Source organism: Nicotiana sylvestris, chromosome 6 (assembly GCF_000393655.2).
Source record: "Nicotiana sylvestris chromosome 6, ASM39365v2, whole genome shotgun sequence".
Taxonomy (NCBI): Eukaryota; Viridiplantae; Streptophyta; class Magnoliopsida; order Solanales; family Solanaceae; genus Nicotiana; species Nicotiana sylvestris.
The window spans coordinates 67,874,827-67,884,731 of NC_091062.1; the positions used below are offsets into that span (position 1 = coordinate 67,874,827).

General features: G+C 36.5%; 1 long non-coding RNA gene across 1 annotated transcript; it reads left to right on the forward strand.

Moving 5' to 3' along the window:
* The first annotated feature begins 405 nt into the window (after positions 1-405).
* Positions 406-9,119, forward strand: LOC138872159 (uncharacterized). The gene is made up of 2 exons (XR_011400613.1): positions 406-933; positions 8,829-9,119. It is a non-coding gene; the product is annotated as an uncharacterized lncRNA (long non-coding RNA).
* Positions 9,120-9,905: the final 786 nt, after the last annotated feature.

Consider the following 9,905-nt stretch of genomic DNA (forward strand, 5'->3'; position numbering starts at 1 on the left):
TTTCTTTATTTATTTGCATTTCATGGATTTTTAATATTTTTAAATCATAGAAAAAATCCTAAAAATTGTCATTTTTACATATTTAACTTTTAGTCTTTTAAATTAGCATTTTTCTTTAGTTTTAAGTTAATTCGTTGTTTTAATGTTAAAAAATAAATAAAGAATTTTAATTTCTACAAAAATATATTAATTAATTAAAGAAAAGAAAAAGGAGAAAAGAAAATTAGGAAGAATGTATTTTTGGTCTTATTTCTTCTAAAATTGGGCCAATTCCTAAAGGCCCAAATCAATTCTAAACCCCAACCCAATTCCAATACCAATACCCATTTGACCCATTACCTCTTTTTTTCATTTTTTATACTCTAATCTCTCACATAAAAGGGGAGCTAAGGCATAAACGAGATCAGATTTGGGGAGACCTAAAAAAGATCCCAGACAAAAGGCAGCACCGCAGAGAAGGAGATCCCCATTTTTCTTCAATACCCAAAACCAACGTTGCTGCTTCTTCATCTCACAACCAATACAAGACGATCAGATCTCTTACCCCTTAGAAATATAGAGAAATGGCGCCCCAGGTCATCTTCTTCAACTTGATTTCTCTAAAAAACCAACGCTCTCCCCTTCTTTTCTTCTTTCCTTCACTCACCTTTCACTCATAATTGACACACGCGAAATGCACAAATGGCTGAAACAAAGCTAAAACAAAAACTCAAATGAAGATCTGAAAATCAGAAATCTTCAAAACTAAAGAAAAAAAAAAGAAAGAAAGAGAAGAAGAGCCGATAGCTGTTTTCAAGTTTAATGGGTTTGCTGCATATTTCCTGGATAAAAGCTTTTGAATCGAAGAAACTACTGTGTGCTTCTGGTTCACTGCATCGCCGAGATCCAGATTCATTTCTTATCATTATTTCTCTTTTATTCTATTGGAGCAAGGTACATTTTCTCGATTTTGAATTTGTAATTTGATTTGGACCACTTGTTGTTTTTTATGAGAAAGGATTTTAGAAACTACATGTTCTTATCTGTTGAACAAGTGATTATAATTATTGATATATATGTCTTGTCTATTTGAATATAAATTGGATTTAGATACTACCATAACATTTGGGACCCGAGACGTAAACTTGTTTCAGCTAGCAATGCCATTAAGCTTGTAGTTGTTTGTTCACTGGTATGTTTAAAAATATTTTTAAAGTGAATTGCAAATCTGTTTTTAATTTTTTTTTTGGATTGTTCAAATATTCAGTATGCACGGATTTCTCTTTGGGGTAATTGAAACAGTTAATTATGGAGTTTTGCTTTTATCACAATTTTATGTACTAATTTAGCTTTGTAATTCTGCCCGTGATCAGTGTGTTGATGACCAAGAATAGTTTGTGGTTATTTCCAATTGGTAATAATGTGTAAGAGTTATATGAAAAAAAATAGTGAGGTTTAGATGGCAGGAAAAGCTCGTTGGTTTGAACAGTAGTTAATGTCAAGTCTCTTTCAAATTGATGTAATTAGACGTACTAGATTGAATTGTAGTTTTTTATCATTCTTTTGTTAACTAATTGTAATTGTTTGATTATTGAATTACCTCCCATGCAAAGGAAGAATAGGAAAAGAACAATATGGATTGCTTCATATCTTTGGCTAATGTGATTTGTACTTACATTGAAATCTGATCCAAAAACGGAGAAACATTTGTAATTTGTTAGCGTTCTTTAATTGTTTTCTTTTCCATTTTTCTTGATCATCTCTGGTAATGTTAGTTTAATTCATTTTCCTTCTTAAATTTAGAAAAAAAATGAATAATTATGAACATCGTGGCTTGCTTTGGGCGCGCTATTTAAAAATGACCTTCCTAAACTCGGGTGTGCATTTCATGTGACCCAAATCCAAATCTTAACAACGTTAAATAAAATGTGTCTCGGACTGCGGGTGCATTTCATGTGGCGTGGTCCAAAGACGTATTTTAGATGACGTTGAAATCTTCCTTAAAATAATTAAAAGCGGTTAATAAGTTAAAATATACCATAGGCTAAAACACGTATTAAAATCAGATAATAGGCCAAGAATAACAGTTGAGCGACCGTGCTATAACCACAGAACCCGAGAATACCTAACAGCTTCTCCTGGGTTAACAGAATTCCTTACTCGGATTTCTGTGTTCGCAGACTGTAAAACAGAGTCAATCTTTTCCTCGATTCGGGATTTGAACCGGTAACTTGGGACACCATAAAATTATCCCAAGTGGCGACTCTGAATTTAATAAATAAATAATCCCGTTTTGATTGTCACTTAAATTGGAAAAACTCCTTTTATACCCTTTACGAGGGTGTAGGTAAAAAGAAGGTGTGACACTTATTTGATTTGAAGATGACCTAGCTCGAGGATCAAAGCGATACATCTATTTTGGTTTGCTTTATTCCTTTTTGCAGTTAATTTTAATAACAATATTGCGTTTTTCTCAGTTTGTGCCAAGTGAAATCACGTGTCCTTAAAACCACAATACAAAATCAATTATTATCCGTTTCTAGGGTAAACAGTGGCTAATCAAATTACCTCTCATTTTATTATTTTTGTTGCAAACTTCTGCCGATGACAACCAATACTGAAAACATATAGAGGCAACTAGACAAGTTTTGCAAGTACACTTAATGACATGTTAGTAAGAGTAGCATTTTCTTTTCTCAACATTAGTAAAAGAAGTTTAGAATAGCAAATTAAGAGGATTGGAATACACCACAAGTTTCGAACACTATTTTCTTTTCTCCTCATTTATTTTTCTTTGCAGAAATGTTTTTGAACTGGCCATTTTCTATTCTTCAGTTTCGTCTTTATATTTGATTTTTTCCTTTGTGGCACTAACGTCCATTTCACCTGGTACATTATAGTAGAACAGTATAGCATCACACAGGATCAACTGATAGAGCTGTCAAGCTGAGCTTTGATATTTGTCGAGCTGGGCTGCATCCGCCCAATGTTTTGATTGCCTTAACCTAAAATATTATATATATATATATATTGTTGATATCCAATTTTTCCCTCATATATTTTAAATATGCATATACATCTTCAAAATAGTGCACATACATTATTATTAGATTTACAAGCATGCCCAAGTATTTTTATAATTTTTCTATAATTATAAAGACTTTAAATCAATTAATTTCTGCATTCTTTATTATATAAATATCAAATAATTATCTCTCATATTGTTTTAGGATGATTTAATCATTTAAATTTATCATTTGTGCCTATATAGTACTCAAATATGTTAATTGCATTTTTTATAATTACATTTGCATTTTTTAAGGCTAGAATTGCACATTTTGCAATAATAGCCTATATATATGCATCATTATATTATCTATACAGAAAATAACTTTTTATATTTTTATAATGTTAAATAATTATTTTTAAATTATTTTATATATAAATGACATTCTATCATTTACTAATTATTTTTATAAATTATTTTATTTGTTTAATTGGGTATTTAAAATATAGCCCATTTTCTAATTAATTTTTTGGACCTAACTAGCCCAATTTCCCTAACCCAATTACCCAACACCCATTTCACCAGCCCAACACCTAACCCGGACCCATACCCGTCCAATTAACATGCCCGTCTAAACTCTAATCCTGGCCGTTGATCTTAGAAGATCAATGGCCCCTAATCACTCACCCCTTTTAATTATACCAATCACCCCTGACCCTAAACCATTTCCCCCCACTCGCTGTCACTGAATCCTCTCGTCTCTCCCCTTTCCCCTCTCAAACCCTAACACGCAGTCACCACTTCCCATTTGATTCCTATCAGAAATGGGATACTCTCTTGATTCCCTGTCTTATTTGGCTTAACTTCTTTACTCGCTACCCGATTTTGATGTTACTTAAGCTTCTTTGCCTCAAATGGAAAGTGTATCTCAAGAGACTCGAACCAGATCTAGTTCAAAATCTCTCATATTTCGATTATTCCCATCTATGTTCATCGCAAATCCTGTGAGTACGAATATTTTTCCTATCTTTCCGTTAGGGTTTTGGATCTCTGGTTCAAACCAGATTTTGGTTCATTCTGGTTCGCTTTAATGTTATTATATACCTTGTCACTCACGAATCTGTATATTTTTGGTTAAATCTTTTACTTACCCTAAAATTAGGGTTTTGATTTTAACAGATTTTCGCCAAAATGTTTTTCCTTATTTATTTCTGACTGATTTTACTTACCCTAATTTTACCCTAATTTCTGTATATGTTACTTATATTAAAATTTAAGGTTTTTCGATATGTAATTATTTTTCCTTTAATGGTTCTTTTATTTGTCTCTGTGATTTTTGCCGTTTTATTGACTAATTTTATTTACCCCAAAATTAAGACCTTAAAATCTTTATTAAGGTTTCAGTACTGGTACTTCCTTATTTGGTGCGATTTACCTGTTTTCATCACTTCCTACCTTAGTTGATCCAGCATCTTGACTTTTTGATTGACTCCATATAATACTTTCCTTAACCTGAATAATACTAGCCTGATTTTATGCTATTATGATCTGTTAACTGATTTAAGCCGACTTAAATTGATTATGGAATTATTTTCATTCCTTGTTTATGTATGATTGACTTATTACCTTATTTGTGTGCTCTAATTCAATGTTATATAAACCCTTTTCCCTTTTCCCTTAGACAAGTCTCGAACTCTCTGATTCTCACAAAACAAACTTAAGCTCTCCCTCGCTCTTTCACTCTGATTTCTATGCTAAGTATCTCTTGATTTTAGCTGGCTAAAAGCCAAGGCCAAAATTATTCCGGAACCTCATTGTTGTGGTATACTTACTTACTTTCTCACTTAACTGGTATGCCCTAACCTTTGCAAATTCCATTCTCTATGTTTTGCTTGACTAGCCTGTTTCAATTCTCAGTATGATTCTGTCCTTCACCTGATTGTGTGATTCCATTTAGTGACATTGTTAACCTAGGACTAATTAGTTTTGAATAATATGAATCCTCTCCTGAGTTAGCCTAAGGTTTAATCTGTTTCATGCACTGTTTGTTAATCCTCTACCTGCTCTGAACTTTGCACCCTAGTAACATGTAATTAGTTAGCTTGTTACTTAATTCACATGTCTTGTTTGTTTAACTCAAGTATTTCTACCTAATTGCTGCTGTAATTAAACCATGACTATCTTGACTACTAGCATGAGTATTTAGCTTAACTAGACCTCAACCTATTAGAACTGATGAATTTTGTATGTTTCCTTGATGCAGTTCTGCCTGTAATTCTATGTTCTGAATCCTGTTTTTTCTGAAATCCAACTATCTTTTAAAAAAAACTGGCTTCTCTCTTTATATACTCTTAGTCTCTTAGGTTCTTAACCACCTCAGTATGAGCACTTCCTAGGGTCCCTGAGACTCATCTGAACACTGACACACTGGGGACTGGTTTTCCAATTTGTTATGAACTCTTTTGAATGTGTGGTTCTGGTGTGAACATTGCCCGGGGTCCCTGAGGCTCTTTGGGAACTTTAACACACTGGAAGCCTGGTTTTAATGTGTGGTGAATGGATCACTGCTATGCTCCAAAGCTGTTATGTGAGAAGGCCTGGTTTCCAGGTTTATTTGGGCCTATGAAGGCTCCCTATACTGTACCAATACCATTATGTAATTCATTTAGCTATCTGGTCTATAATAACTATGTAATAACATATTTGGGGATATTTAGTAAAGTGGGGTGGGTGGGGGGTTATTCTTATATCTTTCATTAAAACCTGGTAGAAATCTTGCCTATAGGATTTAATTGTGTTGCTTGAACTGTGTGAGTGCTATACTGGGTTTAGAAATCCTGCTATATGACTCTCATGATCATCTTGATTCTGCATTTTACATTTGCATACTAGAGATCATGCTTATAGGATTTTCGTTCAATTCTGCATATTAGAAATCTCGTTCATGGGATCTATATATAATTTCAACAAATGTGCATTAGCAAGCATGCCTATAGGATCCTATTAGTTAAACTAACTGGCCTTCCTGGCAATAAGTTTAATTTCTGCCTGTACACAATTAATAGATACCGTGTTTATAAGGTATAAATCAATCCAACAATAGATATCTTGCCTATAGGACTAATATCAGTTTCAAACCTAAATATCATGCTTATAGGGTTTAAATCAATAGATATCATGCCTATAGGACTAAAGTCAATTCAGCAATTAGAAAGCATACCTATAGGAAATAAAATCTTTATTTTCTTTACGAGTTAAAATCAGTGCTACACCTAGAAACCATGTCTATATGTAACGACCCAGCCAGTCATCTCATGAGTTACTGCTCTATTTTTCCGCATATCTGCTTTTTTATAGTTTGGTTATCCGTGTTATATGATATCGGGTTGGTTGGATCGAATCTGGAATAAATTTGGTAAGGTTTGAGACACTTAGTCTCTTTCGAGGAAGCTTAAGTTGGAAAAGTCAACCGGATGTTGACTTATGTGCTAGAGAGCTCGGATGTGAGTTTTGATGATTCAGTTAGCTTCAGGAGGTGATTTGGGACTTAGAAGTGTGATCGAAATGGGGTTTGGAGGTTCGGAGTAGATTTAGGCTTGAATTGGCGAAGTTGATATTTTGGAGATTTCCGGTTGGTAGGCGAGATTTTGATATAAGGGTCGGAATGGAATTTCGAGAGTTTCAGTAGCTCCGTTGTATCATTTGGGATTTCTGTGCAAAATTGCAGGTCATTCAGACATGGTTTGGTTGGGTTTTTGATCAAAAGCGTAATTTATAAGATTTTGGAATTCTTAGGCTTGAATCCGACGCGAATTTTGTGTTTCGATGTTGTTTTGAGCGTTAGAAGGTTGGAACAAGTTTGAATGAGGTTATGGGATATATTGGTGTGTTTGGTTGAGGTGCCGGGGGACTCGGGTGATTTTCGGGTGGTCAATCGGACCATTCTATGAAGTTTAGAATTGCAGAAATTTGATCCTCAGTGTTGTAGACAAATGTTCTTCGCGTTCGCGAGAGGGGAGCCGCGATCGCGAAGGGTTAGCTGGAGAAGGCTGAGACTTTGGCTTTCACGTTCGCGATGGATTCTTCGCCTTGACAAAGGAGTGGGAACAATGCATCGCGTTCGTGAGGTCTGGTCCGCGTTCGCATAGAAGGAATTGGCCAGCTGGGTTTTGAGATATTTCATTCATCGCGTTCGCGGGCAAGGGAGCGCGTTCGCGAAGGTCTGTCTGGTAAAGCATCGCATTCGCGATGGGGTAGTCATGATCGCGAAGAAGAATTTTGGTCAACGCAATTTTTGTGCTTCGCGAATGCGAGGCTTTGACTGCGTTTGTGAAGAAGGAAATTTAGGCCTGGACAGAATGTTTAAGTACTCGTGTTGTCCGCGATTTTGTGGTTTATTTCCTCCATTGTTGGTTGTTTTTGGAGCTTTTTGAAGGGGATTGAAGTGGGATTCAAGGGGAACCACTTGGAGGTAAGATTCTTGGATTAAAACTCAATTCTAATGTGAATTTTACCTAAATAATAATGGAAATTAAGCCAAAAAATGAAGAACTAGGGCTTAGAAATTTAGACCTTTGATTGAGGATTTGAAGGACCATTTGAGGTCGGATTTCAAAACTTTTGGTATGTATGAACTCGTGGGGAGATAAGAAATCTATTGATGTAAAAATCATCAAATTCCGAGACATGAACCCGGGGTTCGGGTTTTGGTAATTTCGGGATTTATGTTGTAAATTGATTATTTTTGCTTGGGCTTCGTTCCCTTAGCATATTTTGATGTCCTCGCTCTAATTTTGGATAGTTTTGATGCGAGTGGAGGCCGATTCGAGGGGAAAAGGCATCGCAAGCTAGAGATTTGACCGGTTCGAGGTGAGTAATGATTGTAAATGATGTTTTGAGGGTATGAAACCCTGGACTTGCACATCGTTGTGCTATATCGAAGTGACGCACACGCTTGATGACGAGCGTGGGGTCATGCACTATTGGAGATTGTGACTTAGTCCATCCCGAATGACTATTTTTACCGCGTATTTGACTGAAATCTATTTGCTATCATCATTACTTGGGCTAAATGCCATATTTGGGCTTCATGCCAATTATTTTAACCCATCGGGGAATTTTTACTGGTATTTCCTCACTGTTATTGACTTTTTACTGAACTTAGTCATGTTATATTTCACTGTTTTTCGTACTCATCCATGTTTACTCTGTTTTAACACTTACATGATCTTTTAAATGATATTTTGGGCTGAGAAACATGTTTTACTACTGCCCGAGTGGCTTGTGAGGATTTTGACTGAGTAAGGTCGAGGGCCTATGTTGTGAGGAAACGTTTGATACTGATTATGAGGCCGAGGGCCTGAGATATGCATGCCATGAGGTGGCTTGATTGATATGCGGCCGAGGGCCTAGTGATGATGCCACGAGGTCGCTTGATATTGCGCTTGGGCAGTAATGGGCCCCTCCAGGAGTCTGCACACACCCAGTGAGCACGGGTACCCATTGTGATGTGAGATTGAGCCCGAGGGACTGGTATTGTTCTGAGATGTTGCCCGAGGGGCAGAATTGTGGATTATGTGCCCGAGGGGCGAACCTTTATGTGTTTATTTTCTTAATTAACTGTCCATTACCTGCTTATTTGTTGAAAAAGGCTTTTCATGAAATTACATTTGTATTAAAGGATTTATGCCTATCTTTCACTAATTCACTGATTTTTAAATGATTTTACTGCTTCATTATAGAATGTTTTGTGCTTTACGTGATTTCTTGATTTCAGTCTTTATTTACATTTGTCACGCACTGAGTTGGAGTACTCACTTTACTCCCTGCACCCCATGTGTAGATTCAGGCGTTGCGAATCCTGCCAGTGCGAGTTGAGAGCTCCCGGAAGATATCAGAGTCAACGAGGTAGCTGATTGACGTCCATAGTCCCGTGTTTCTCCCTCTTTATCATTTCTATCTCTTATCAGAAATTTGTAATAGTTTGTAGACTTTTTTGACTCGTATTAGGTTTTATAGATGCTCATTACTAGTGGCACCCCGGTATCGGGCAGTGTTGGGTTATTTTCCGCGATTTATGCTATTAACTGCTTAAACTTTTGTTTATTTATCCATGTTTAGACTGTTTGTTAAATACTTAATTGTTAATAATCGGATAATGGGAAGTGTCGGCTGGACTTATCTTCACGAAAGGCACCATCACGACTGGGTCCAGGTTTGGGGTCGTGACAAGTTGGTATCAGAGCCTAGGTTATATAGGTCTCACGAGTCATGAGCAGGTTTAGTAGAGTCTCGTGGATCGGTACAGAGACGTCTATATTTATCCTCGAGAGGCTGCAGAACCTTTAGGAAAAATATCGTATTCTTGAAATTCTTATCGTGTGTCCTTGATTCAGCTAGAAATGTAACTCTTTGAATTCCTTCCACGCGTTTGTATGTGTTCATGAGCGCTCGGTATCAGATATGCATTGATGGCTATTCCCTGATTGAGGGGAGAGATGTGATATTTGTGCGTTGATGTTAAGCCAGTCTGGAGGACTCGAGGCCGGATTTTTTCCTATAGCTTGAGCCCTGAGCTGTTGACTTTGTGAGCACGTGTTTCTGGATCCATAATAGCCTTTCGGAGGAGTGAAACATCATGCAGAATGGATACCGAGTTCGGGGGGCAGGTTATAGCTTTCGAGCGAGACAACTCATCAACGATTGGTGAAGGATTGACCACTCAGCTATCCAAGTTACGTAAAAGACATATTTTTTAGTTTTTTCCTGCCTCATGAGGGCACACTTTGAGTCCCAAACTTTCTGTCTGAAGCAAATGCTGTGTTGTGTCCCTATTAACGGAGGTGATAACTGGATAGTTACGTGATGAGTGTGATGTGACTACGAGATGTATTCATGTGATTTGGAAGCGACGAGAAGG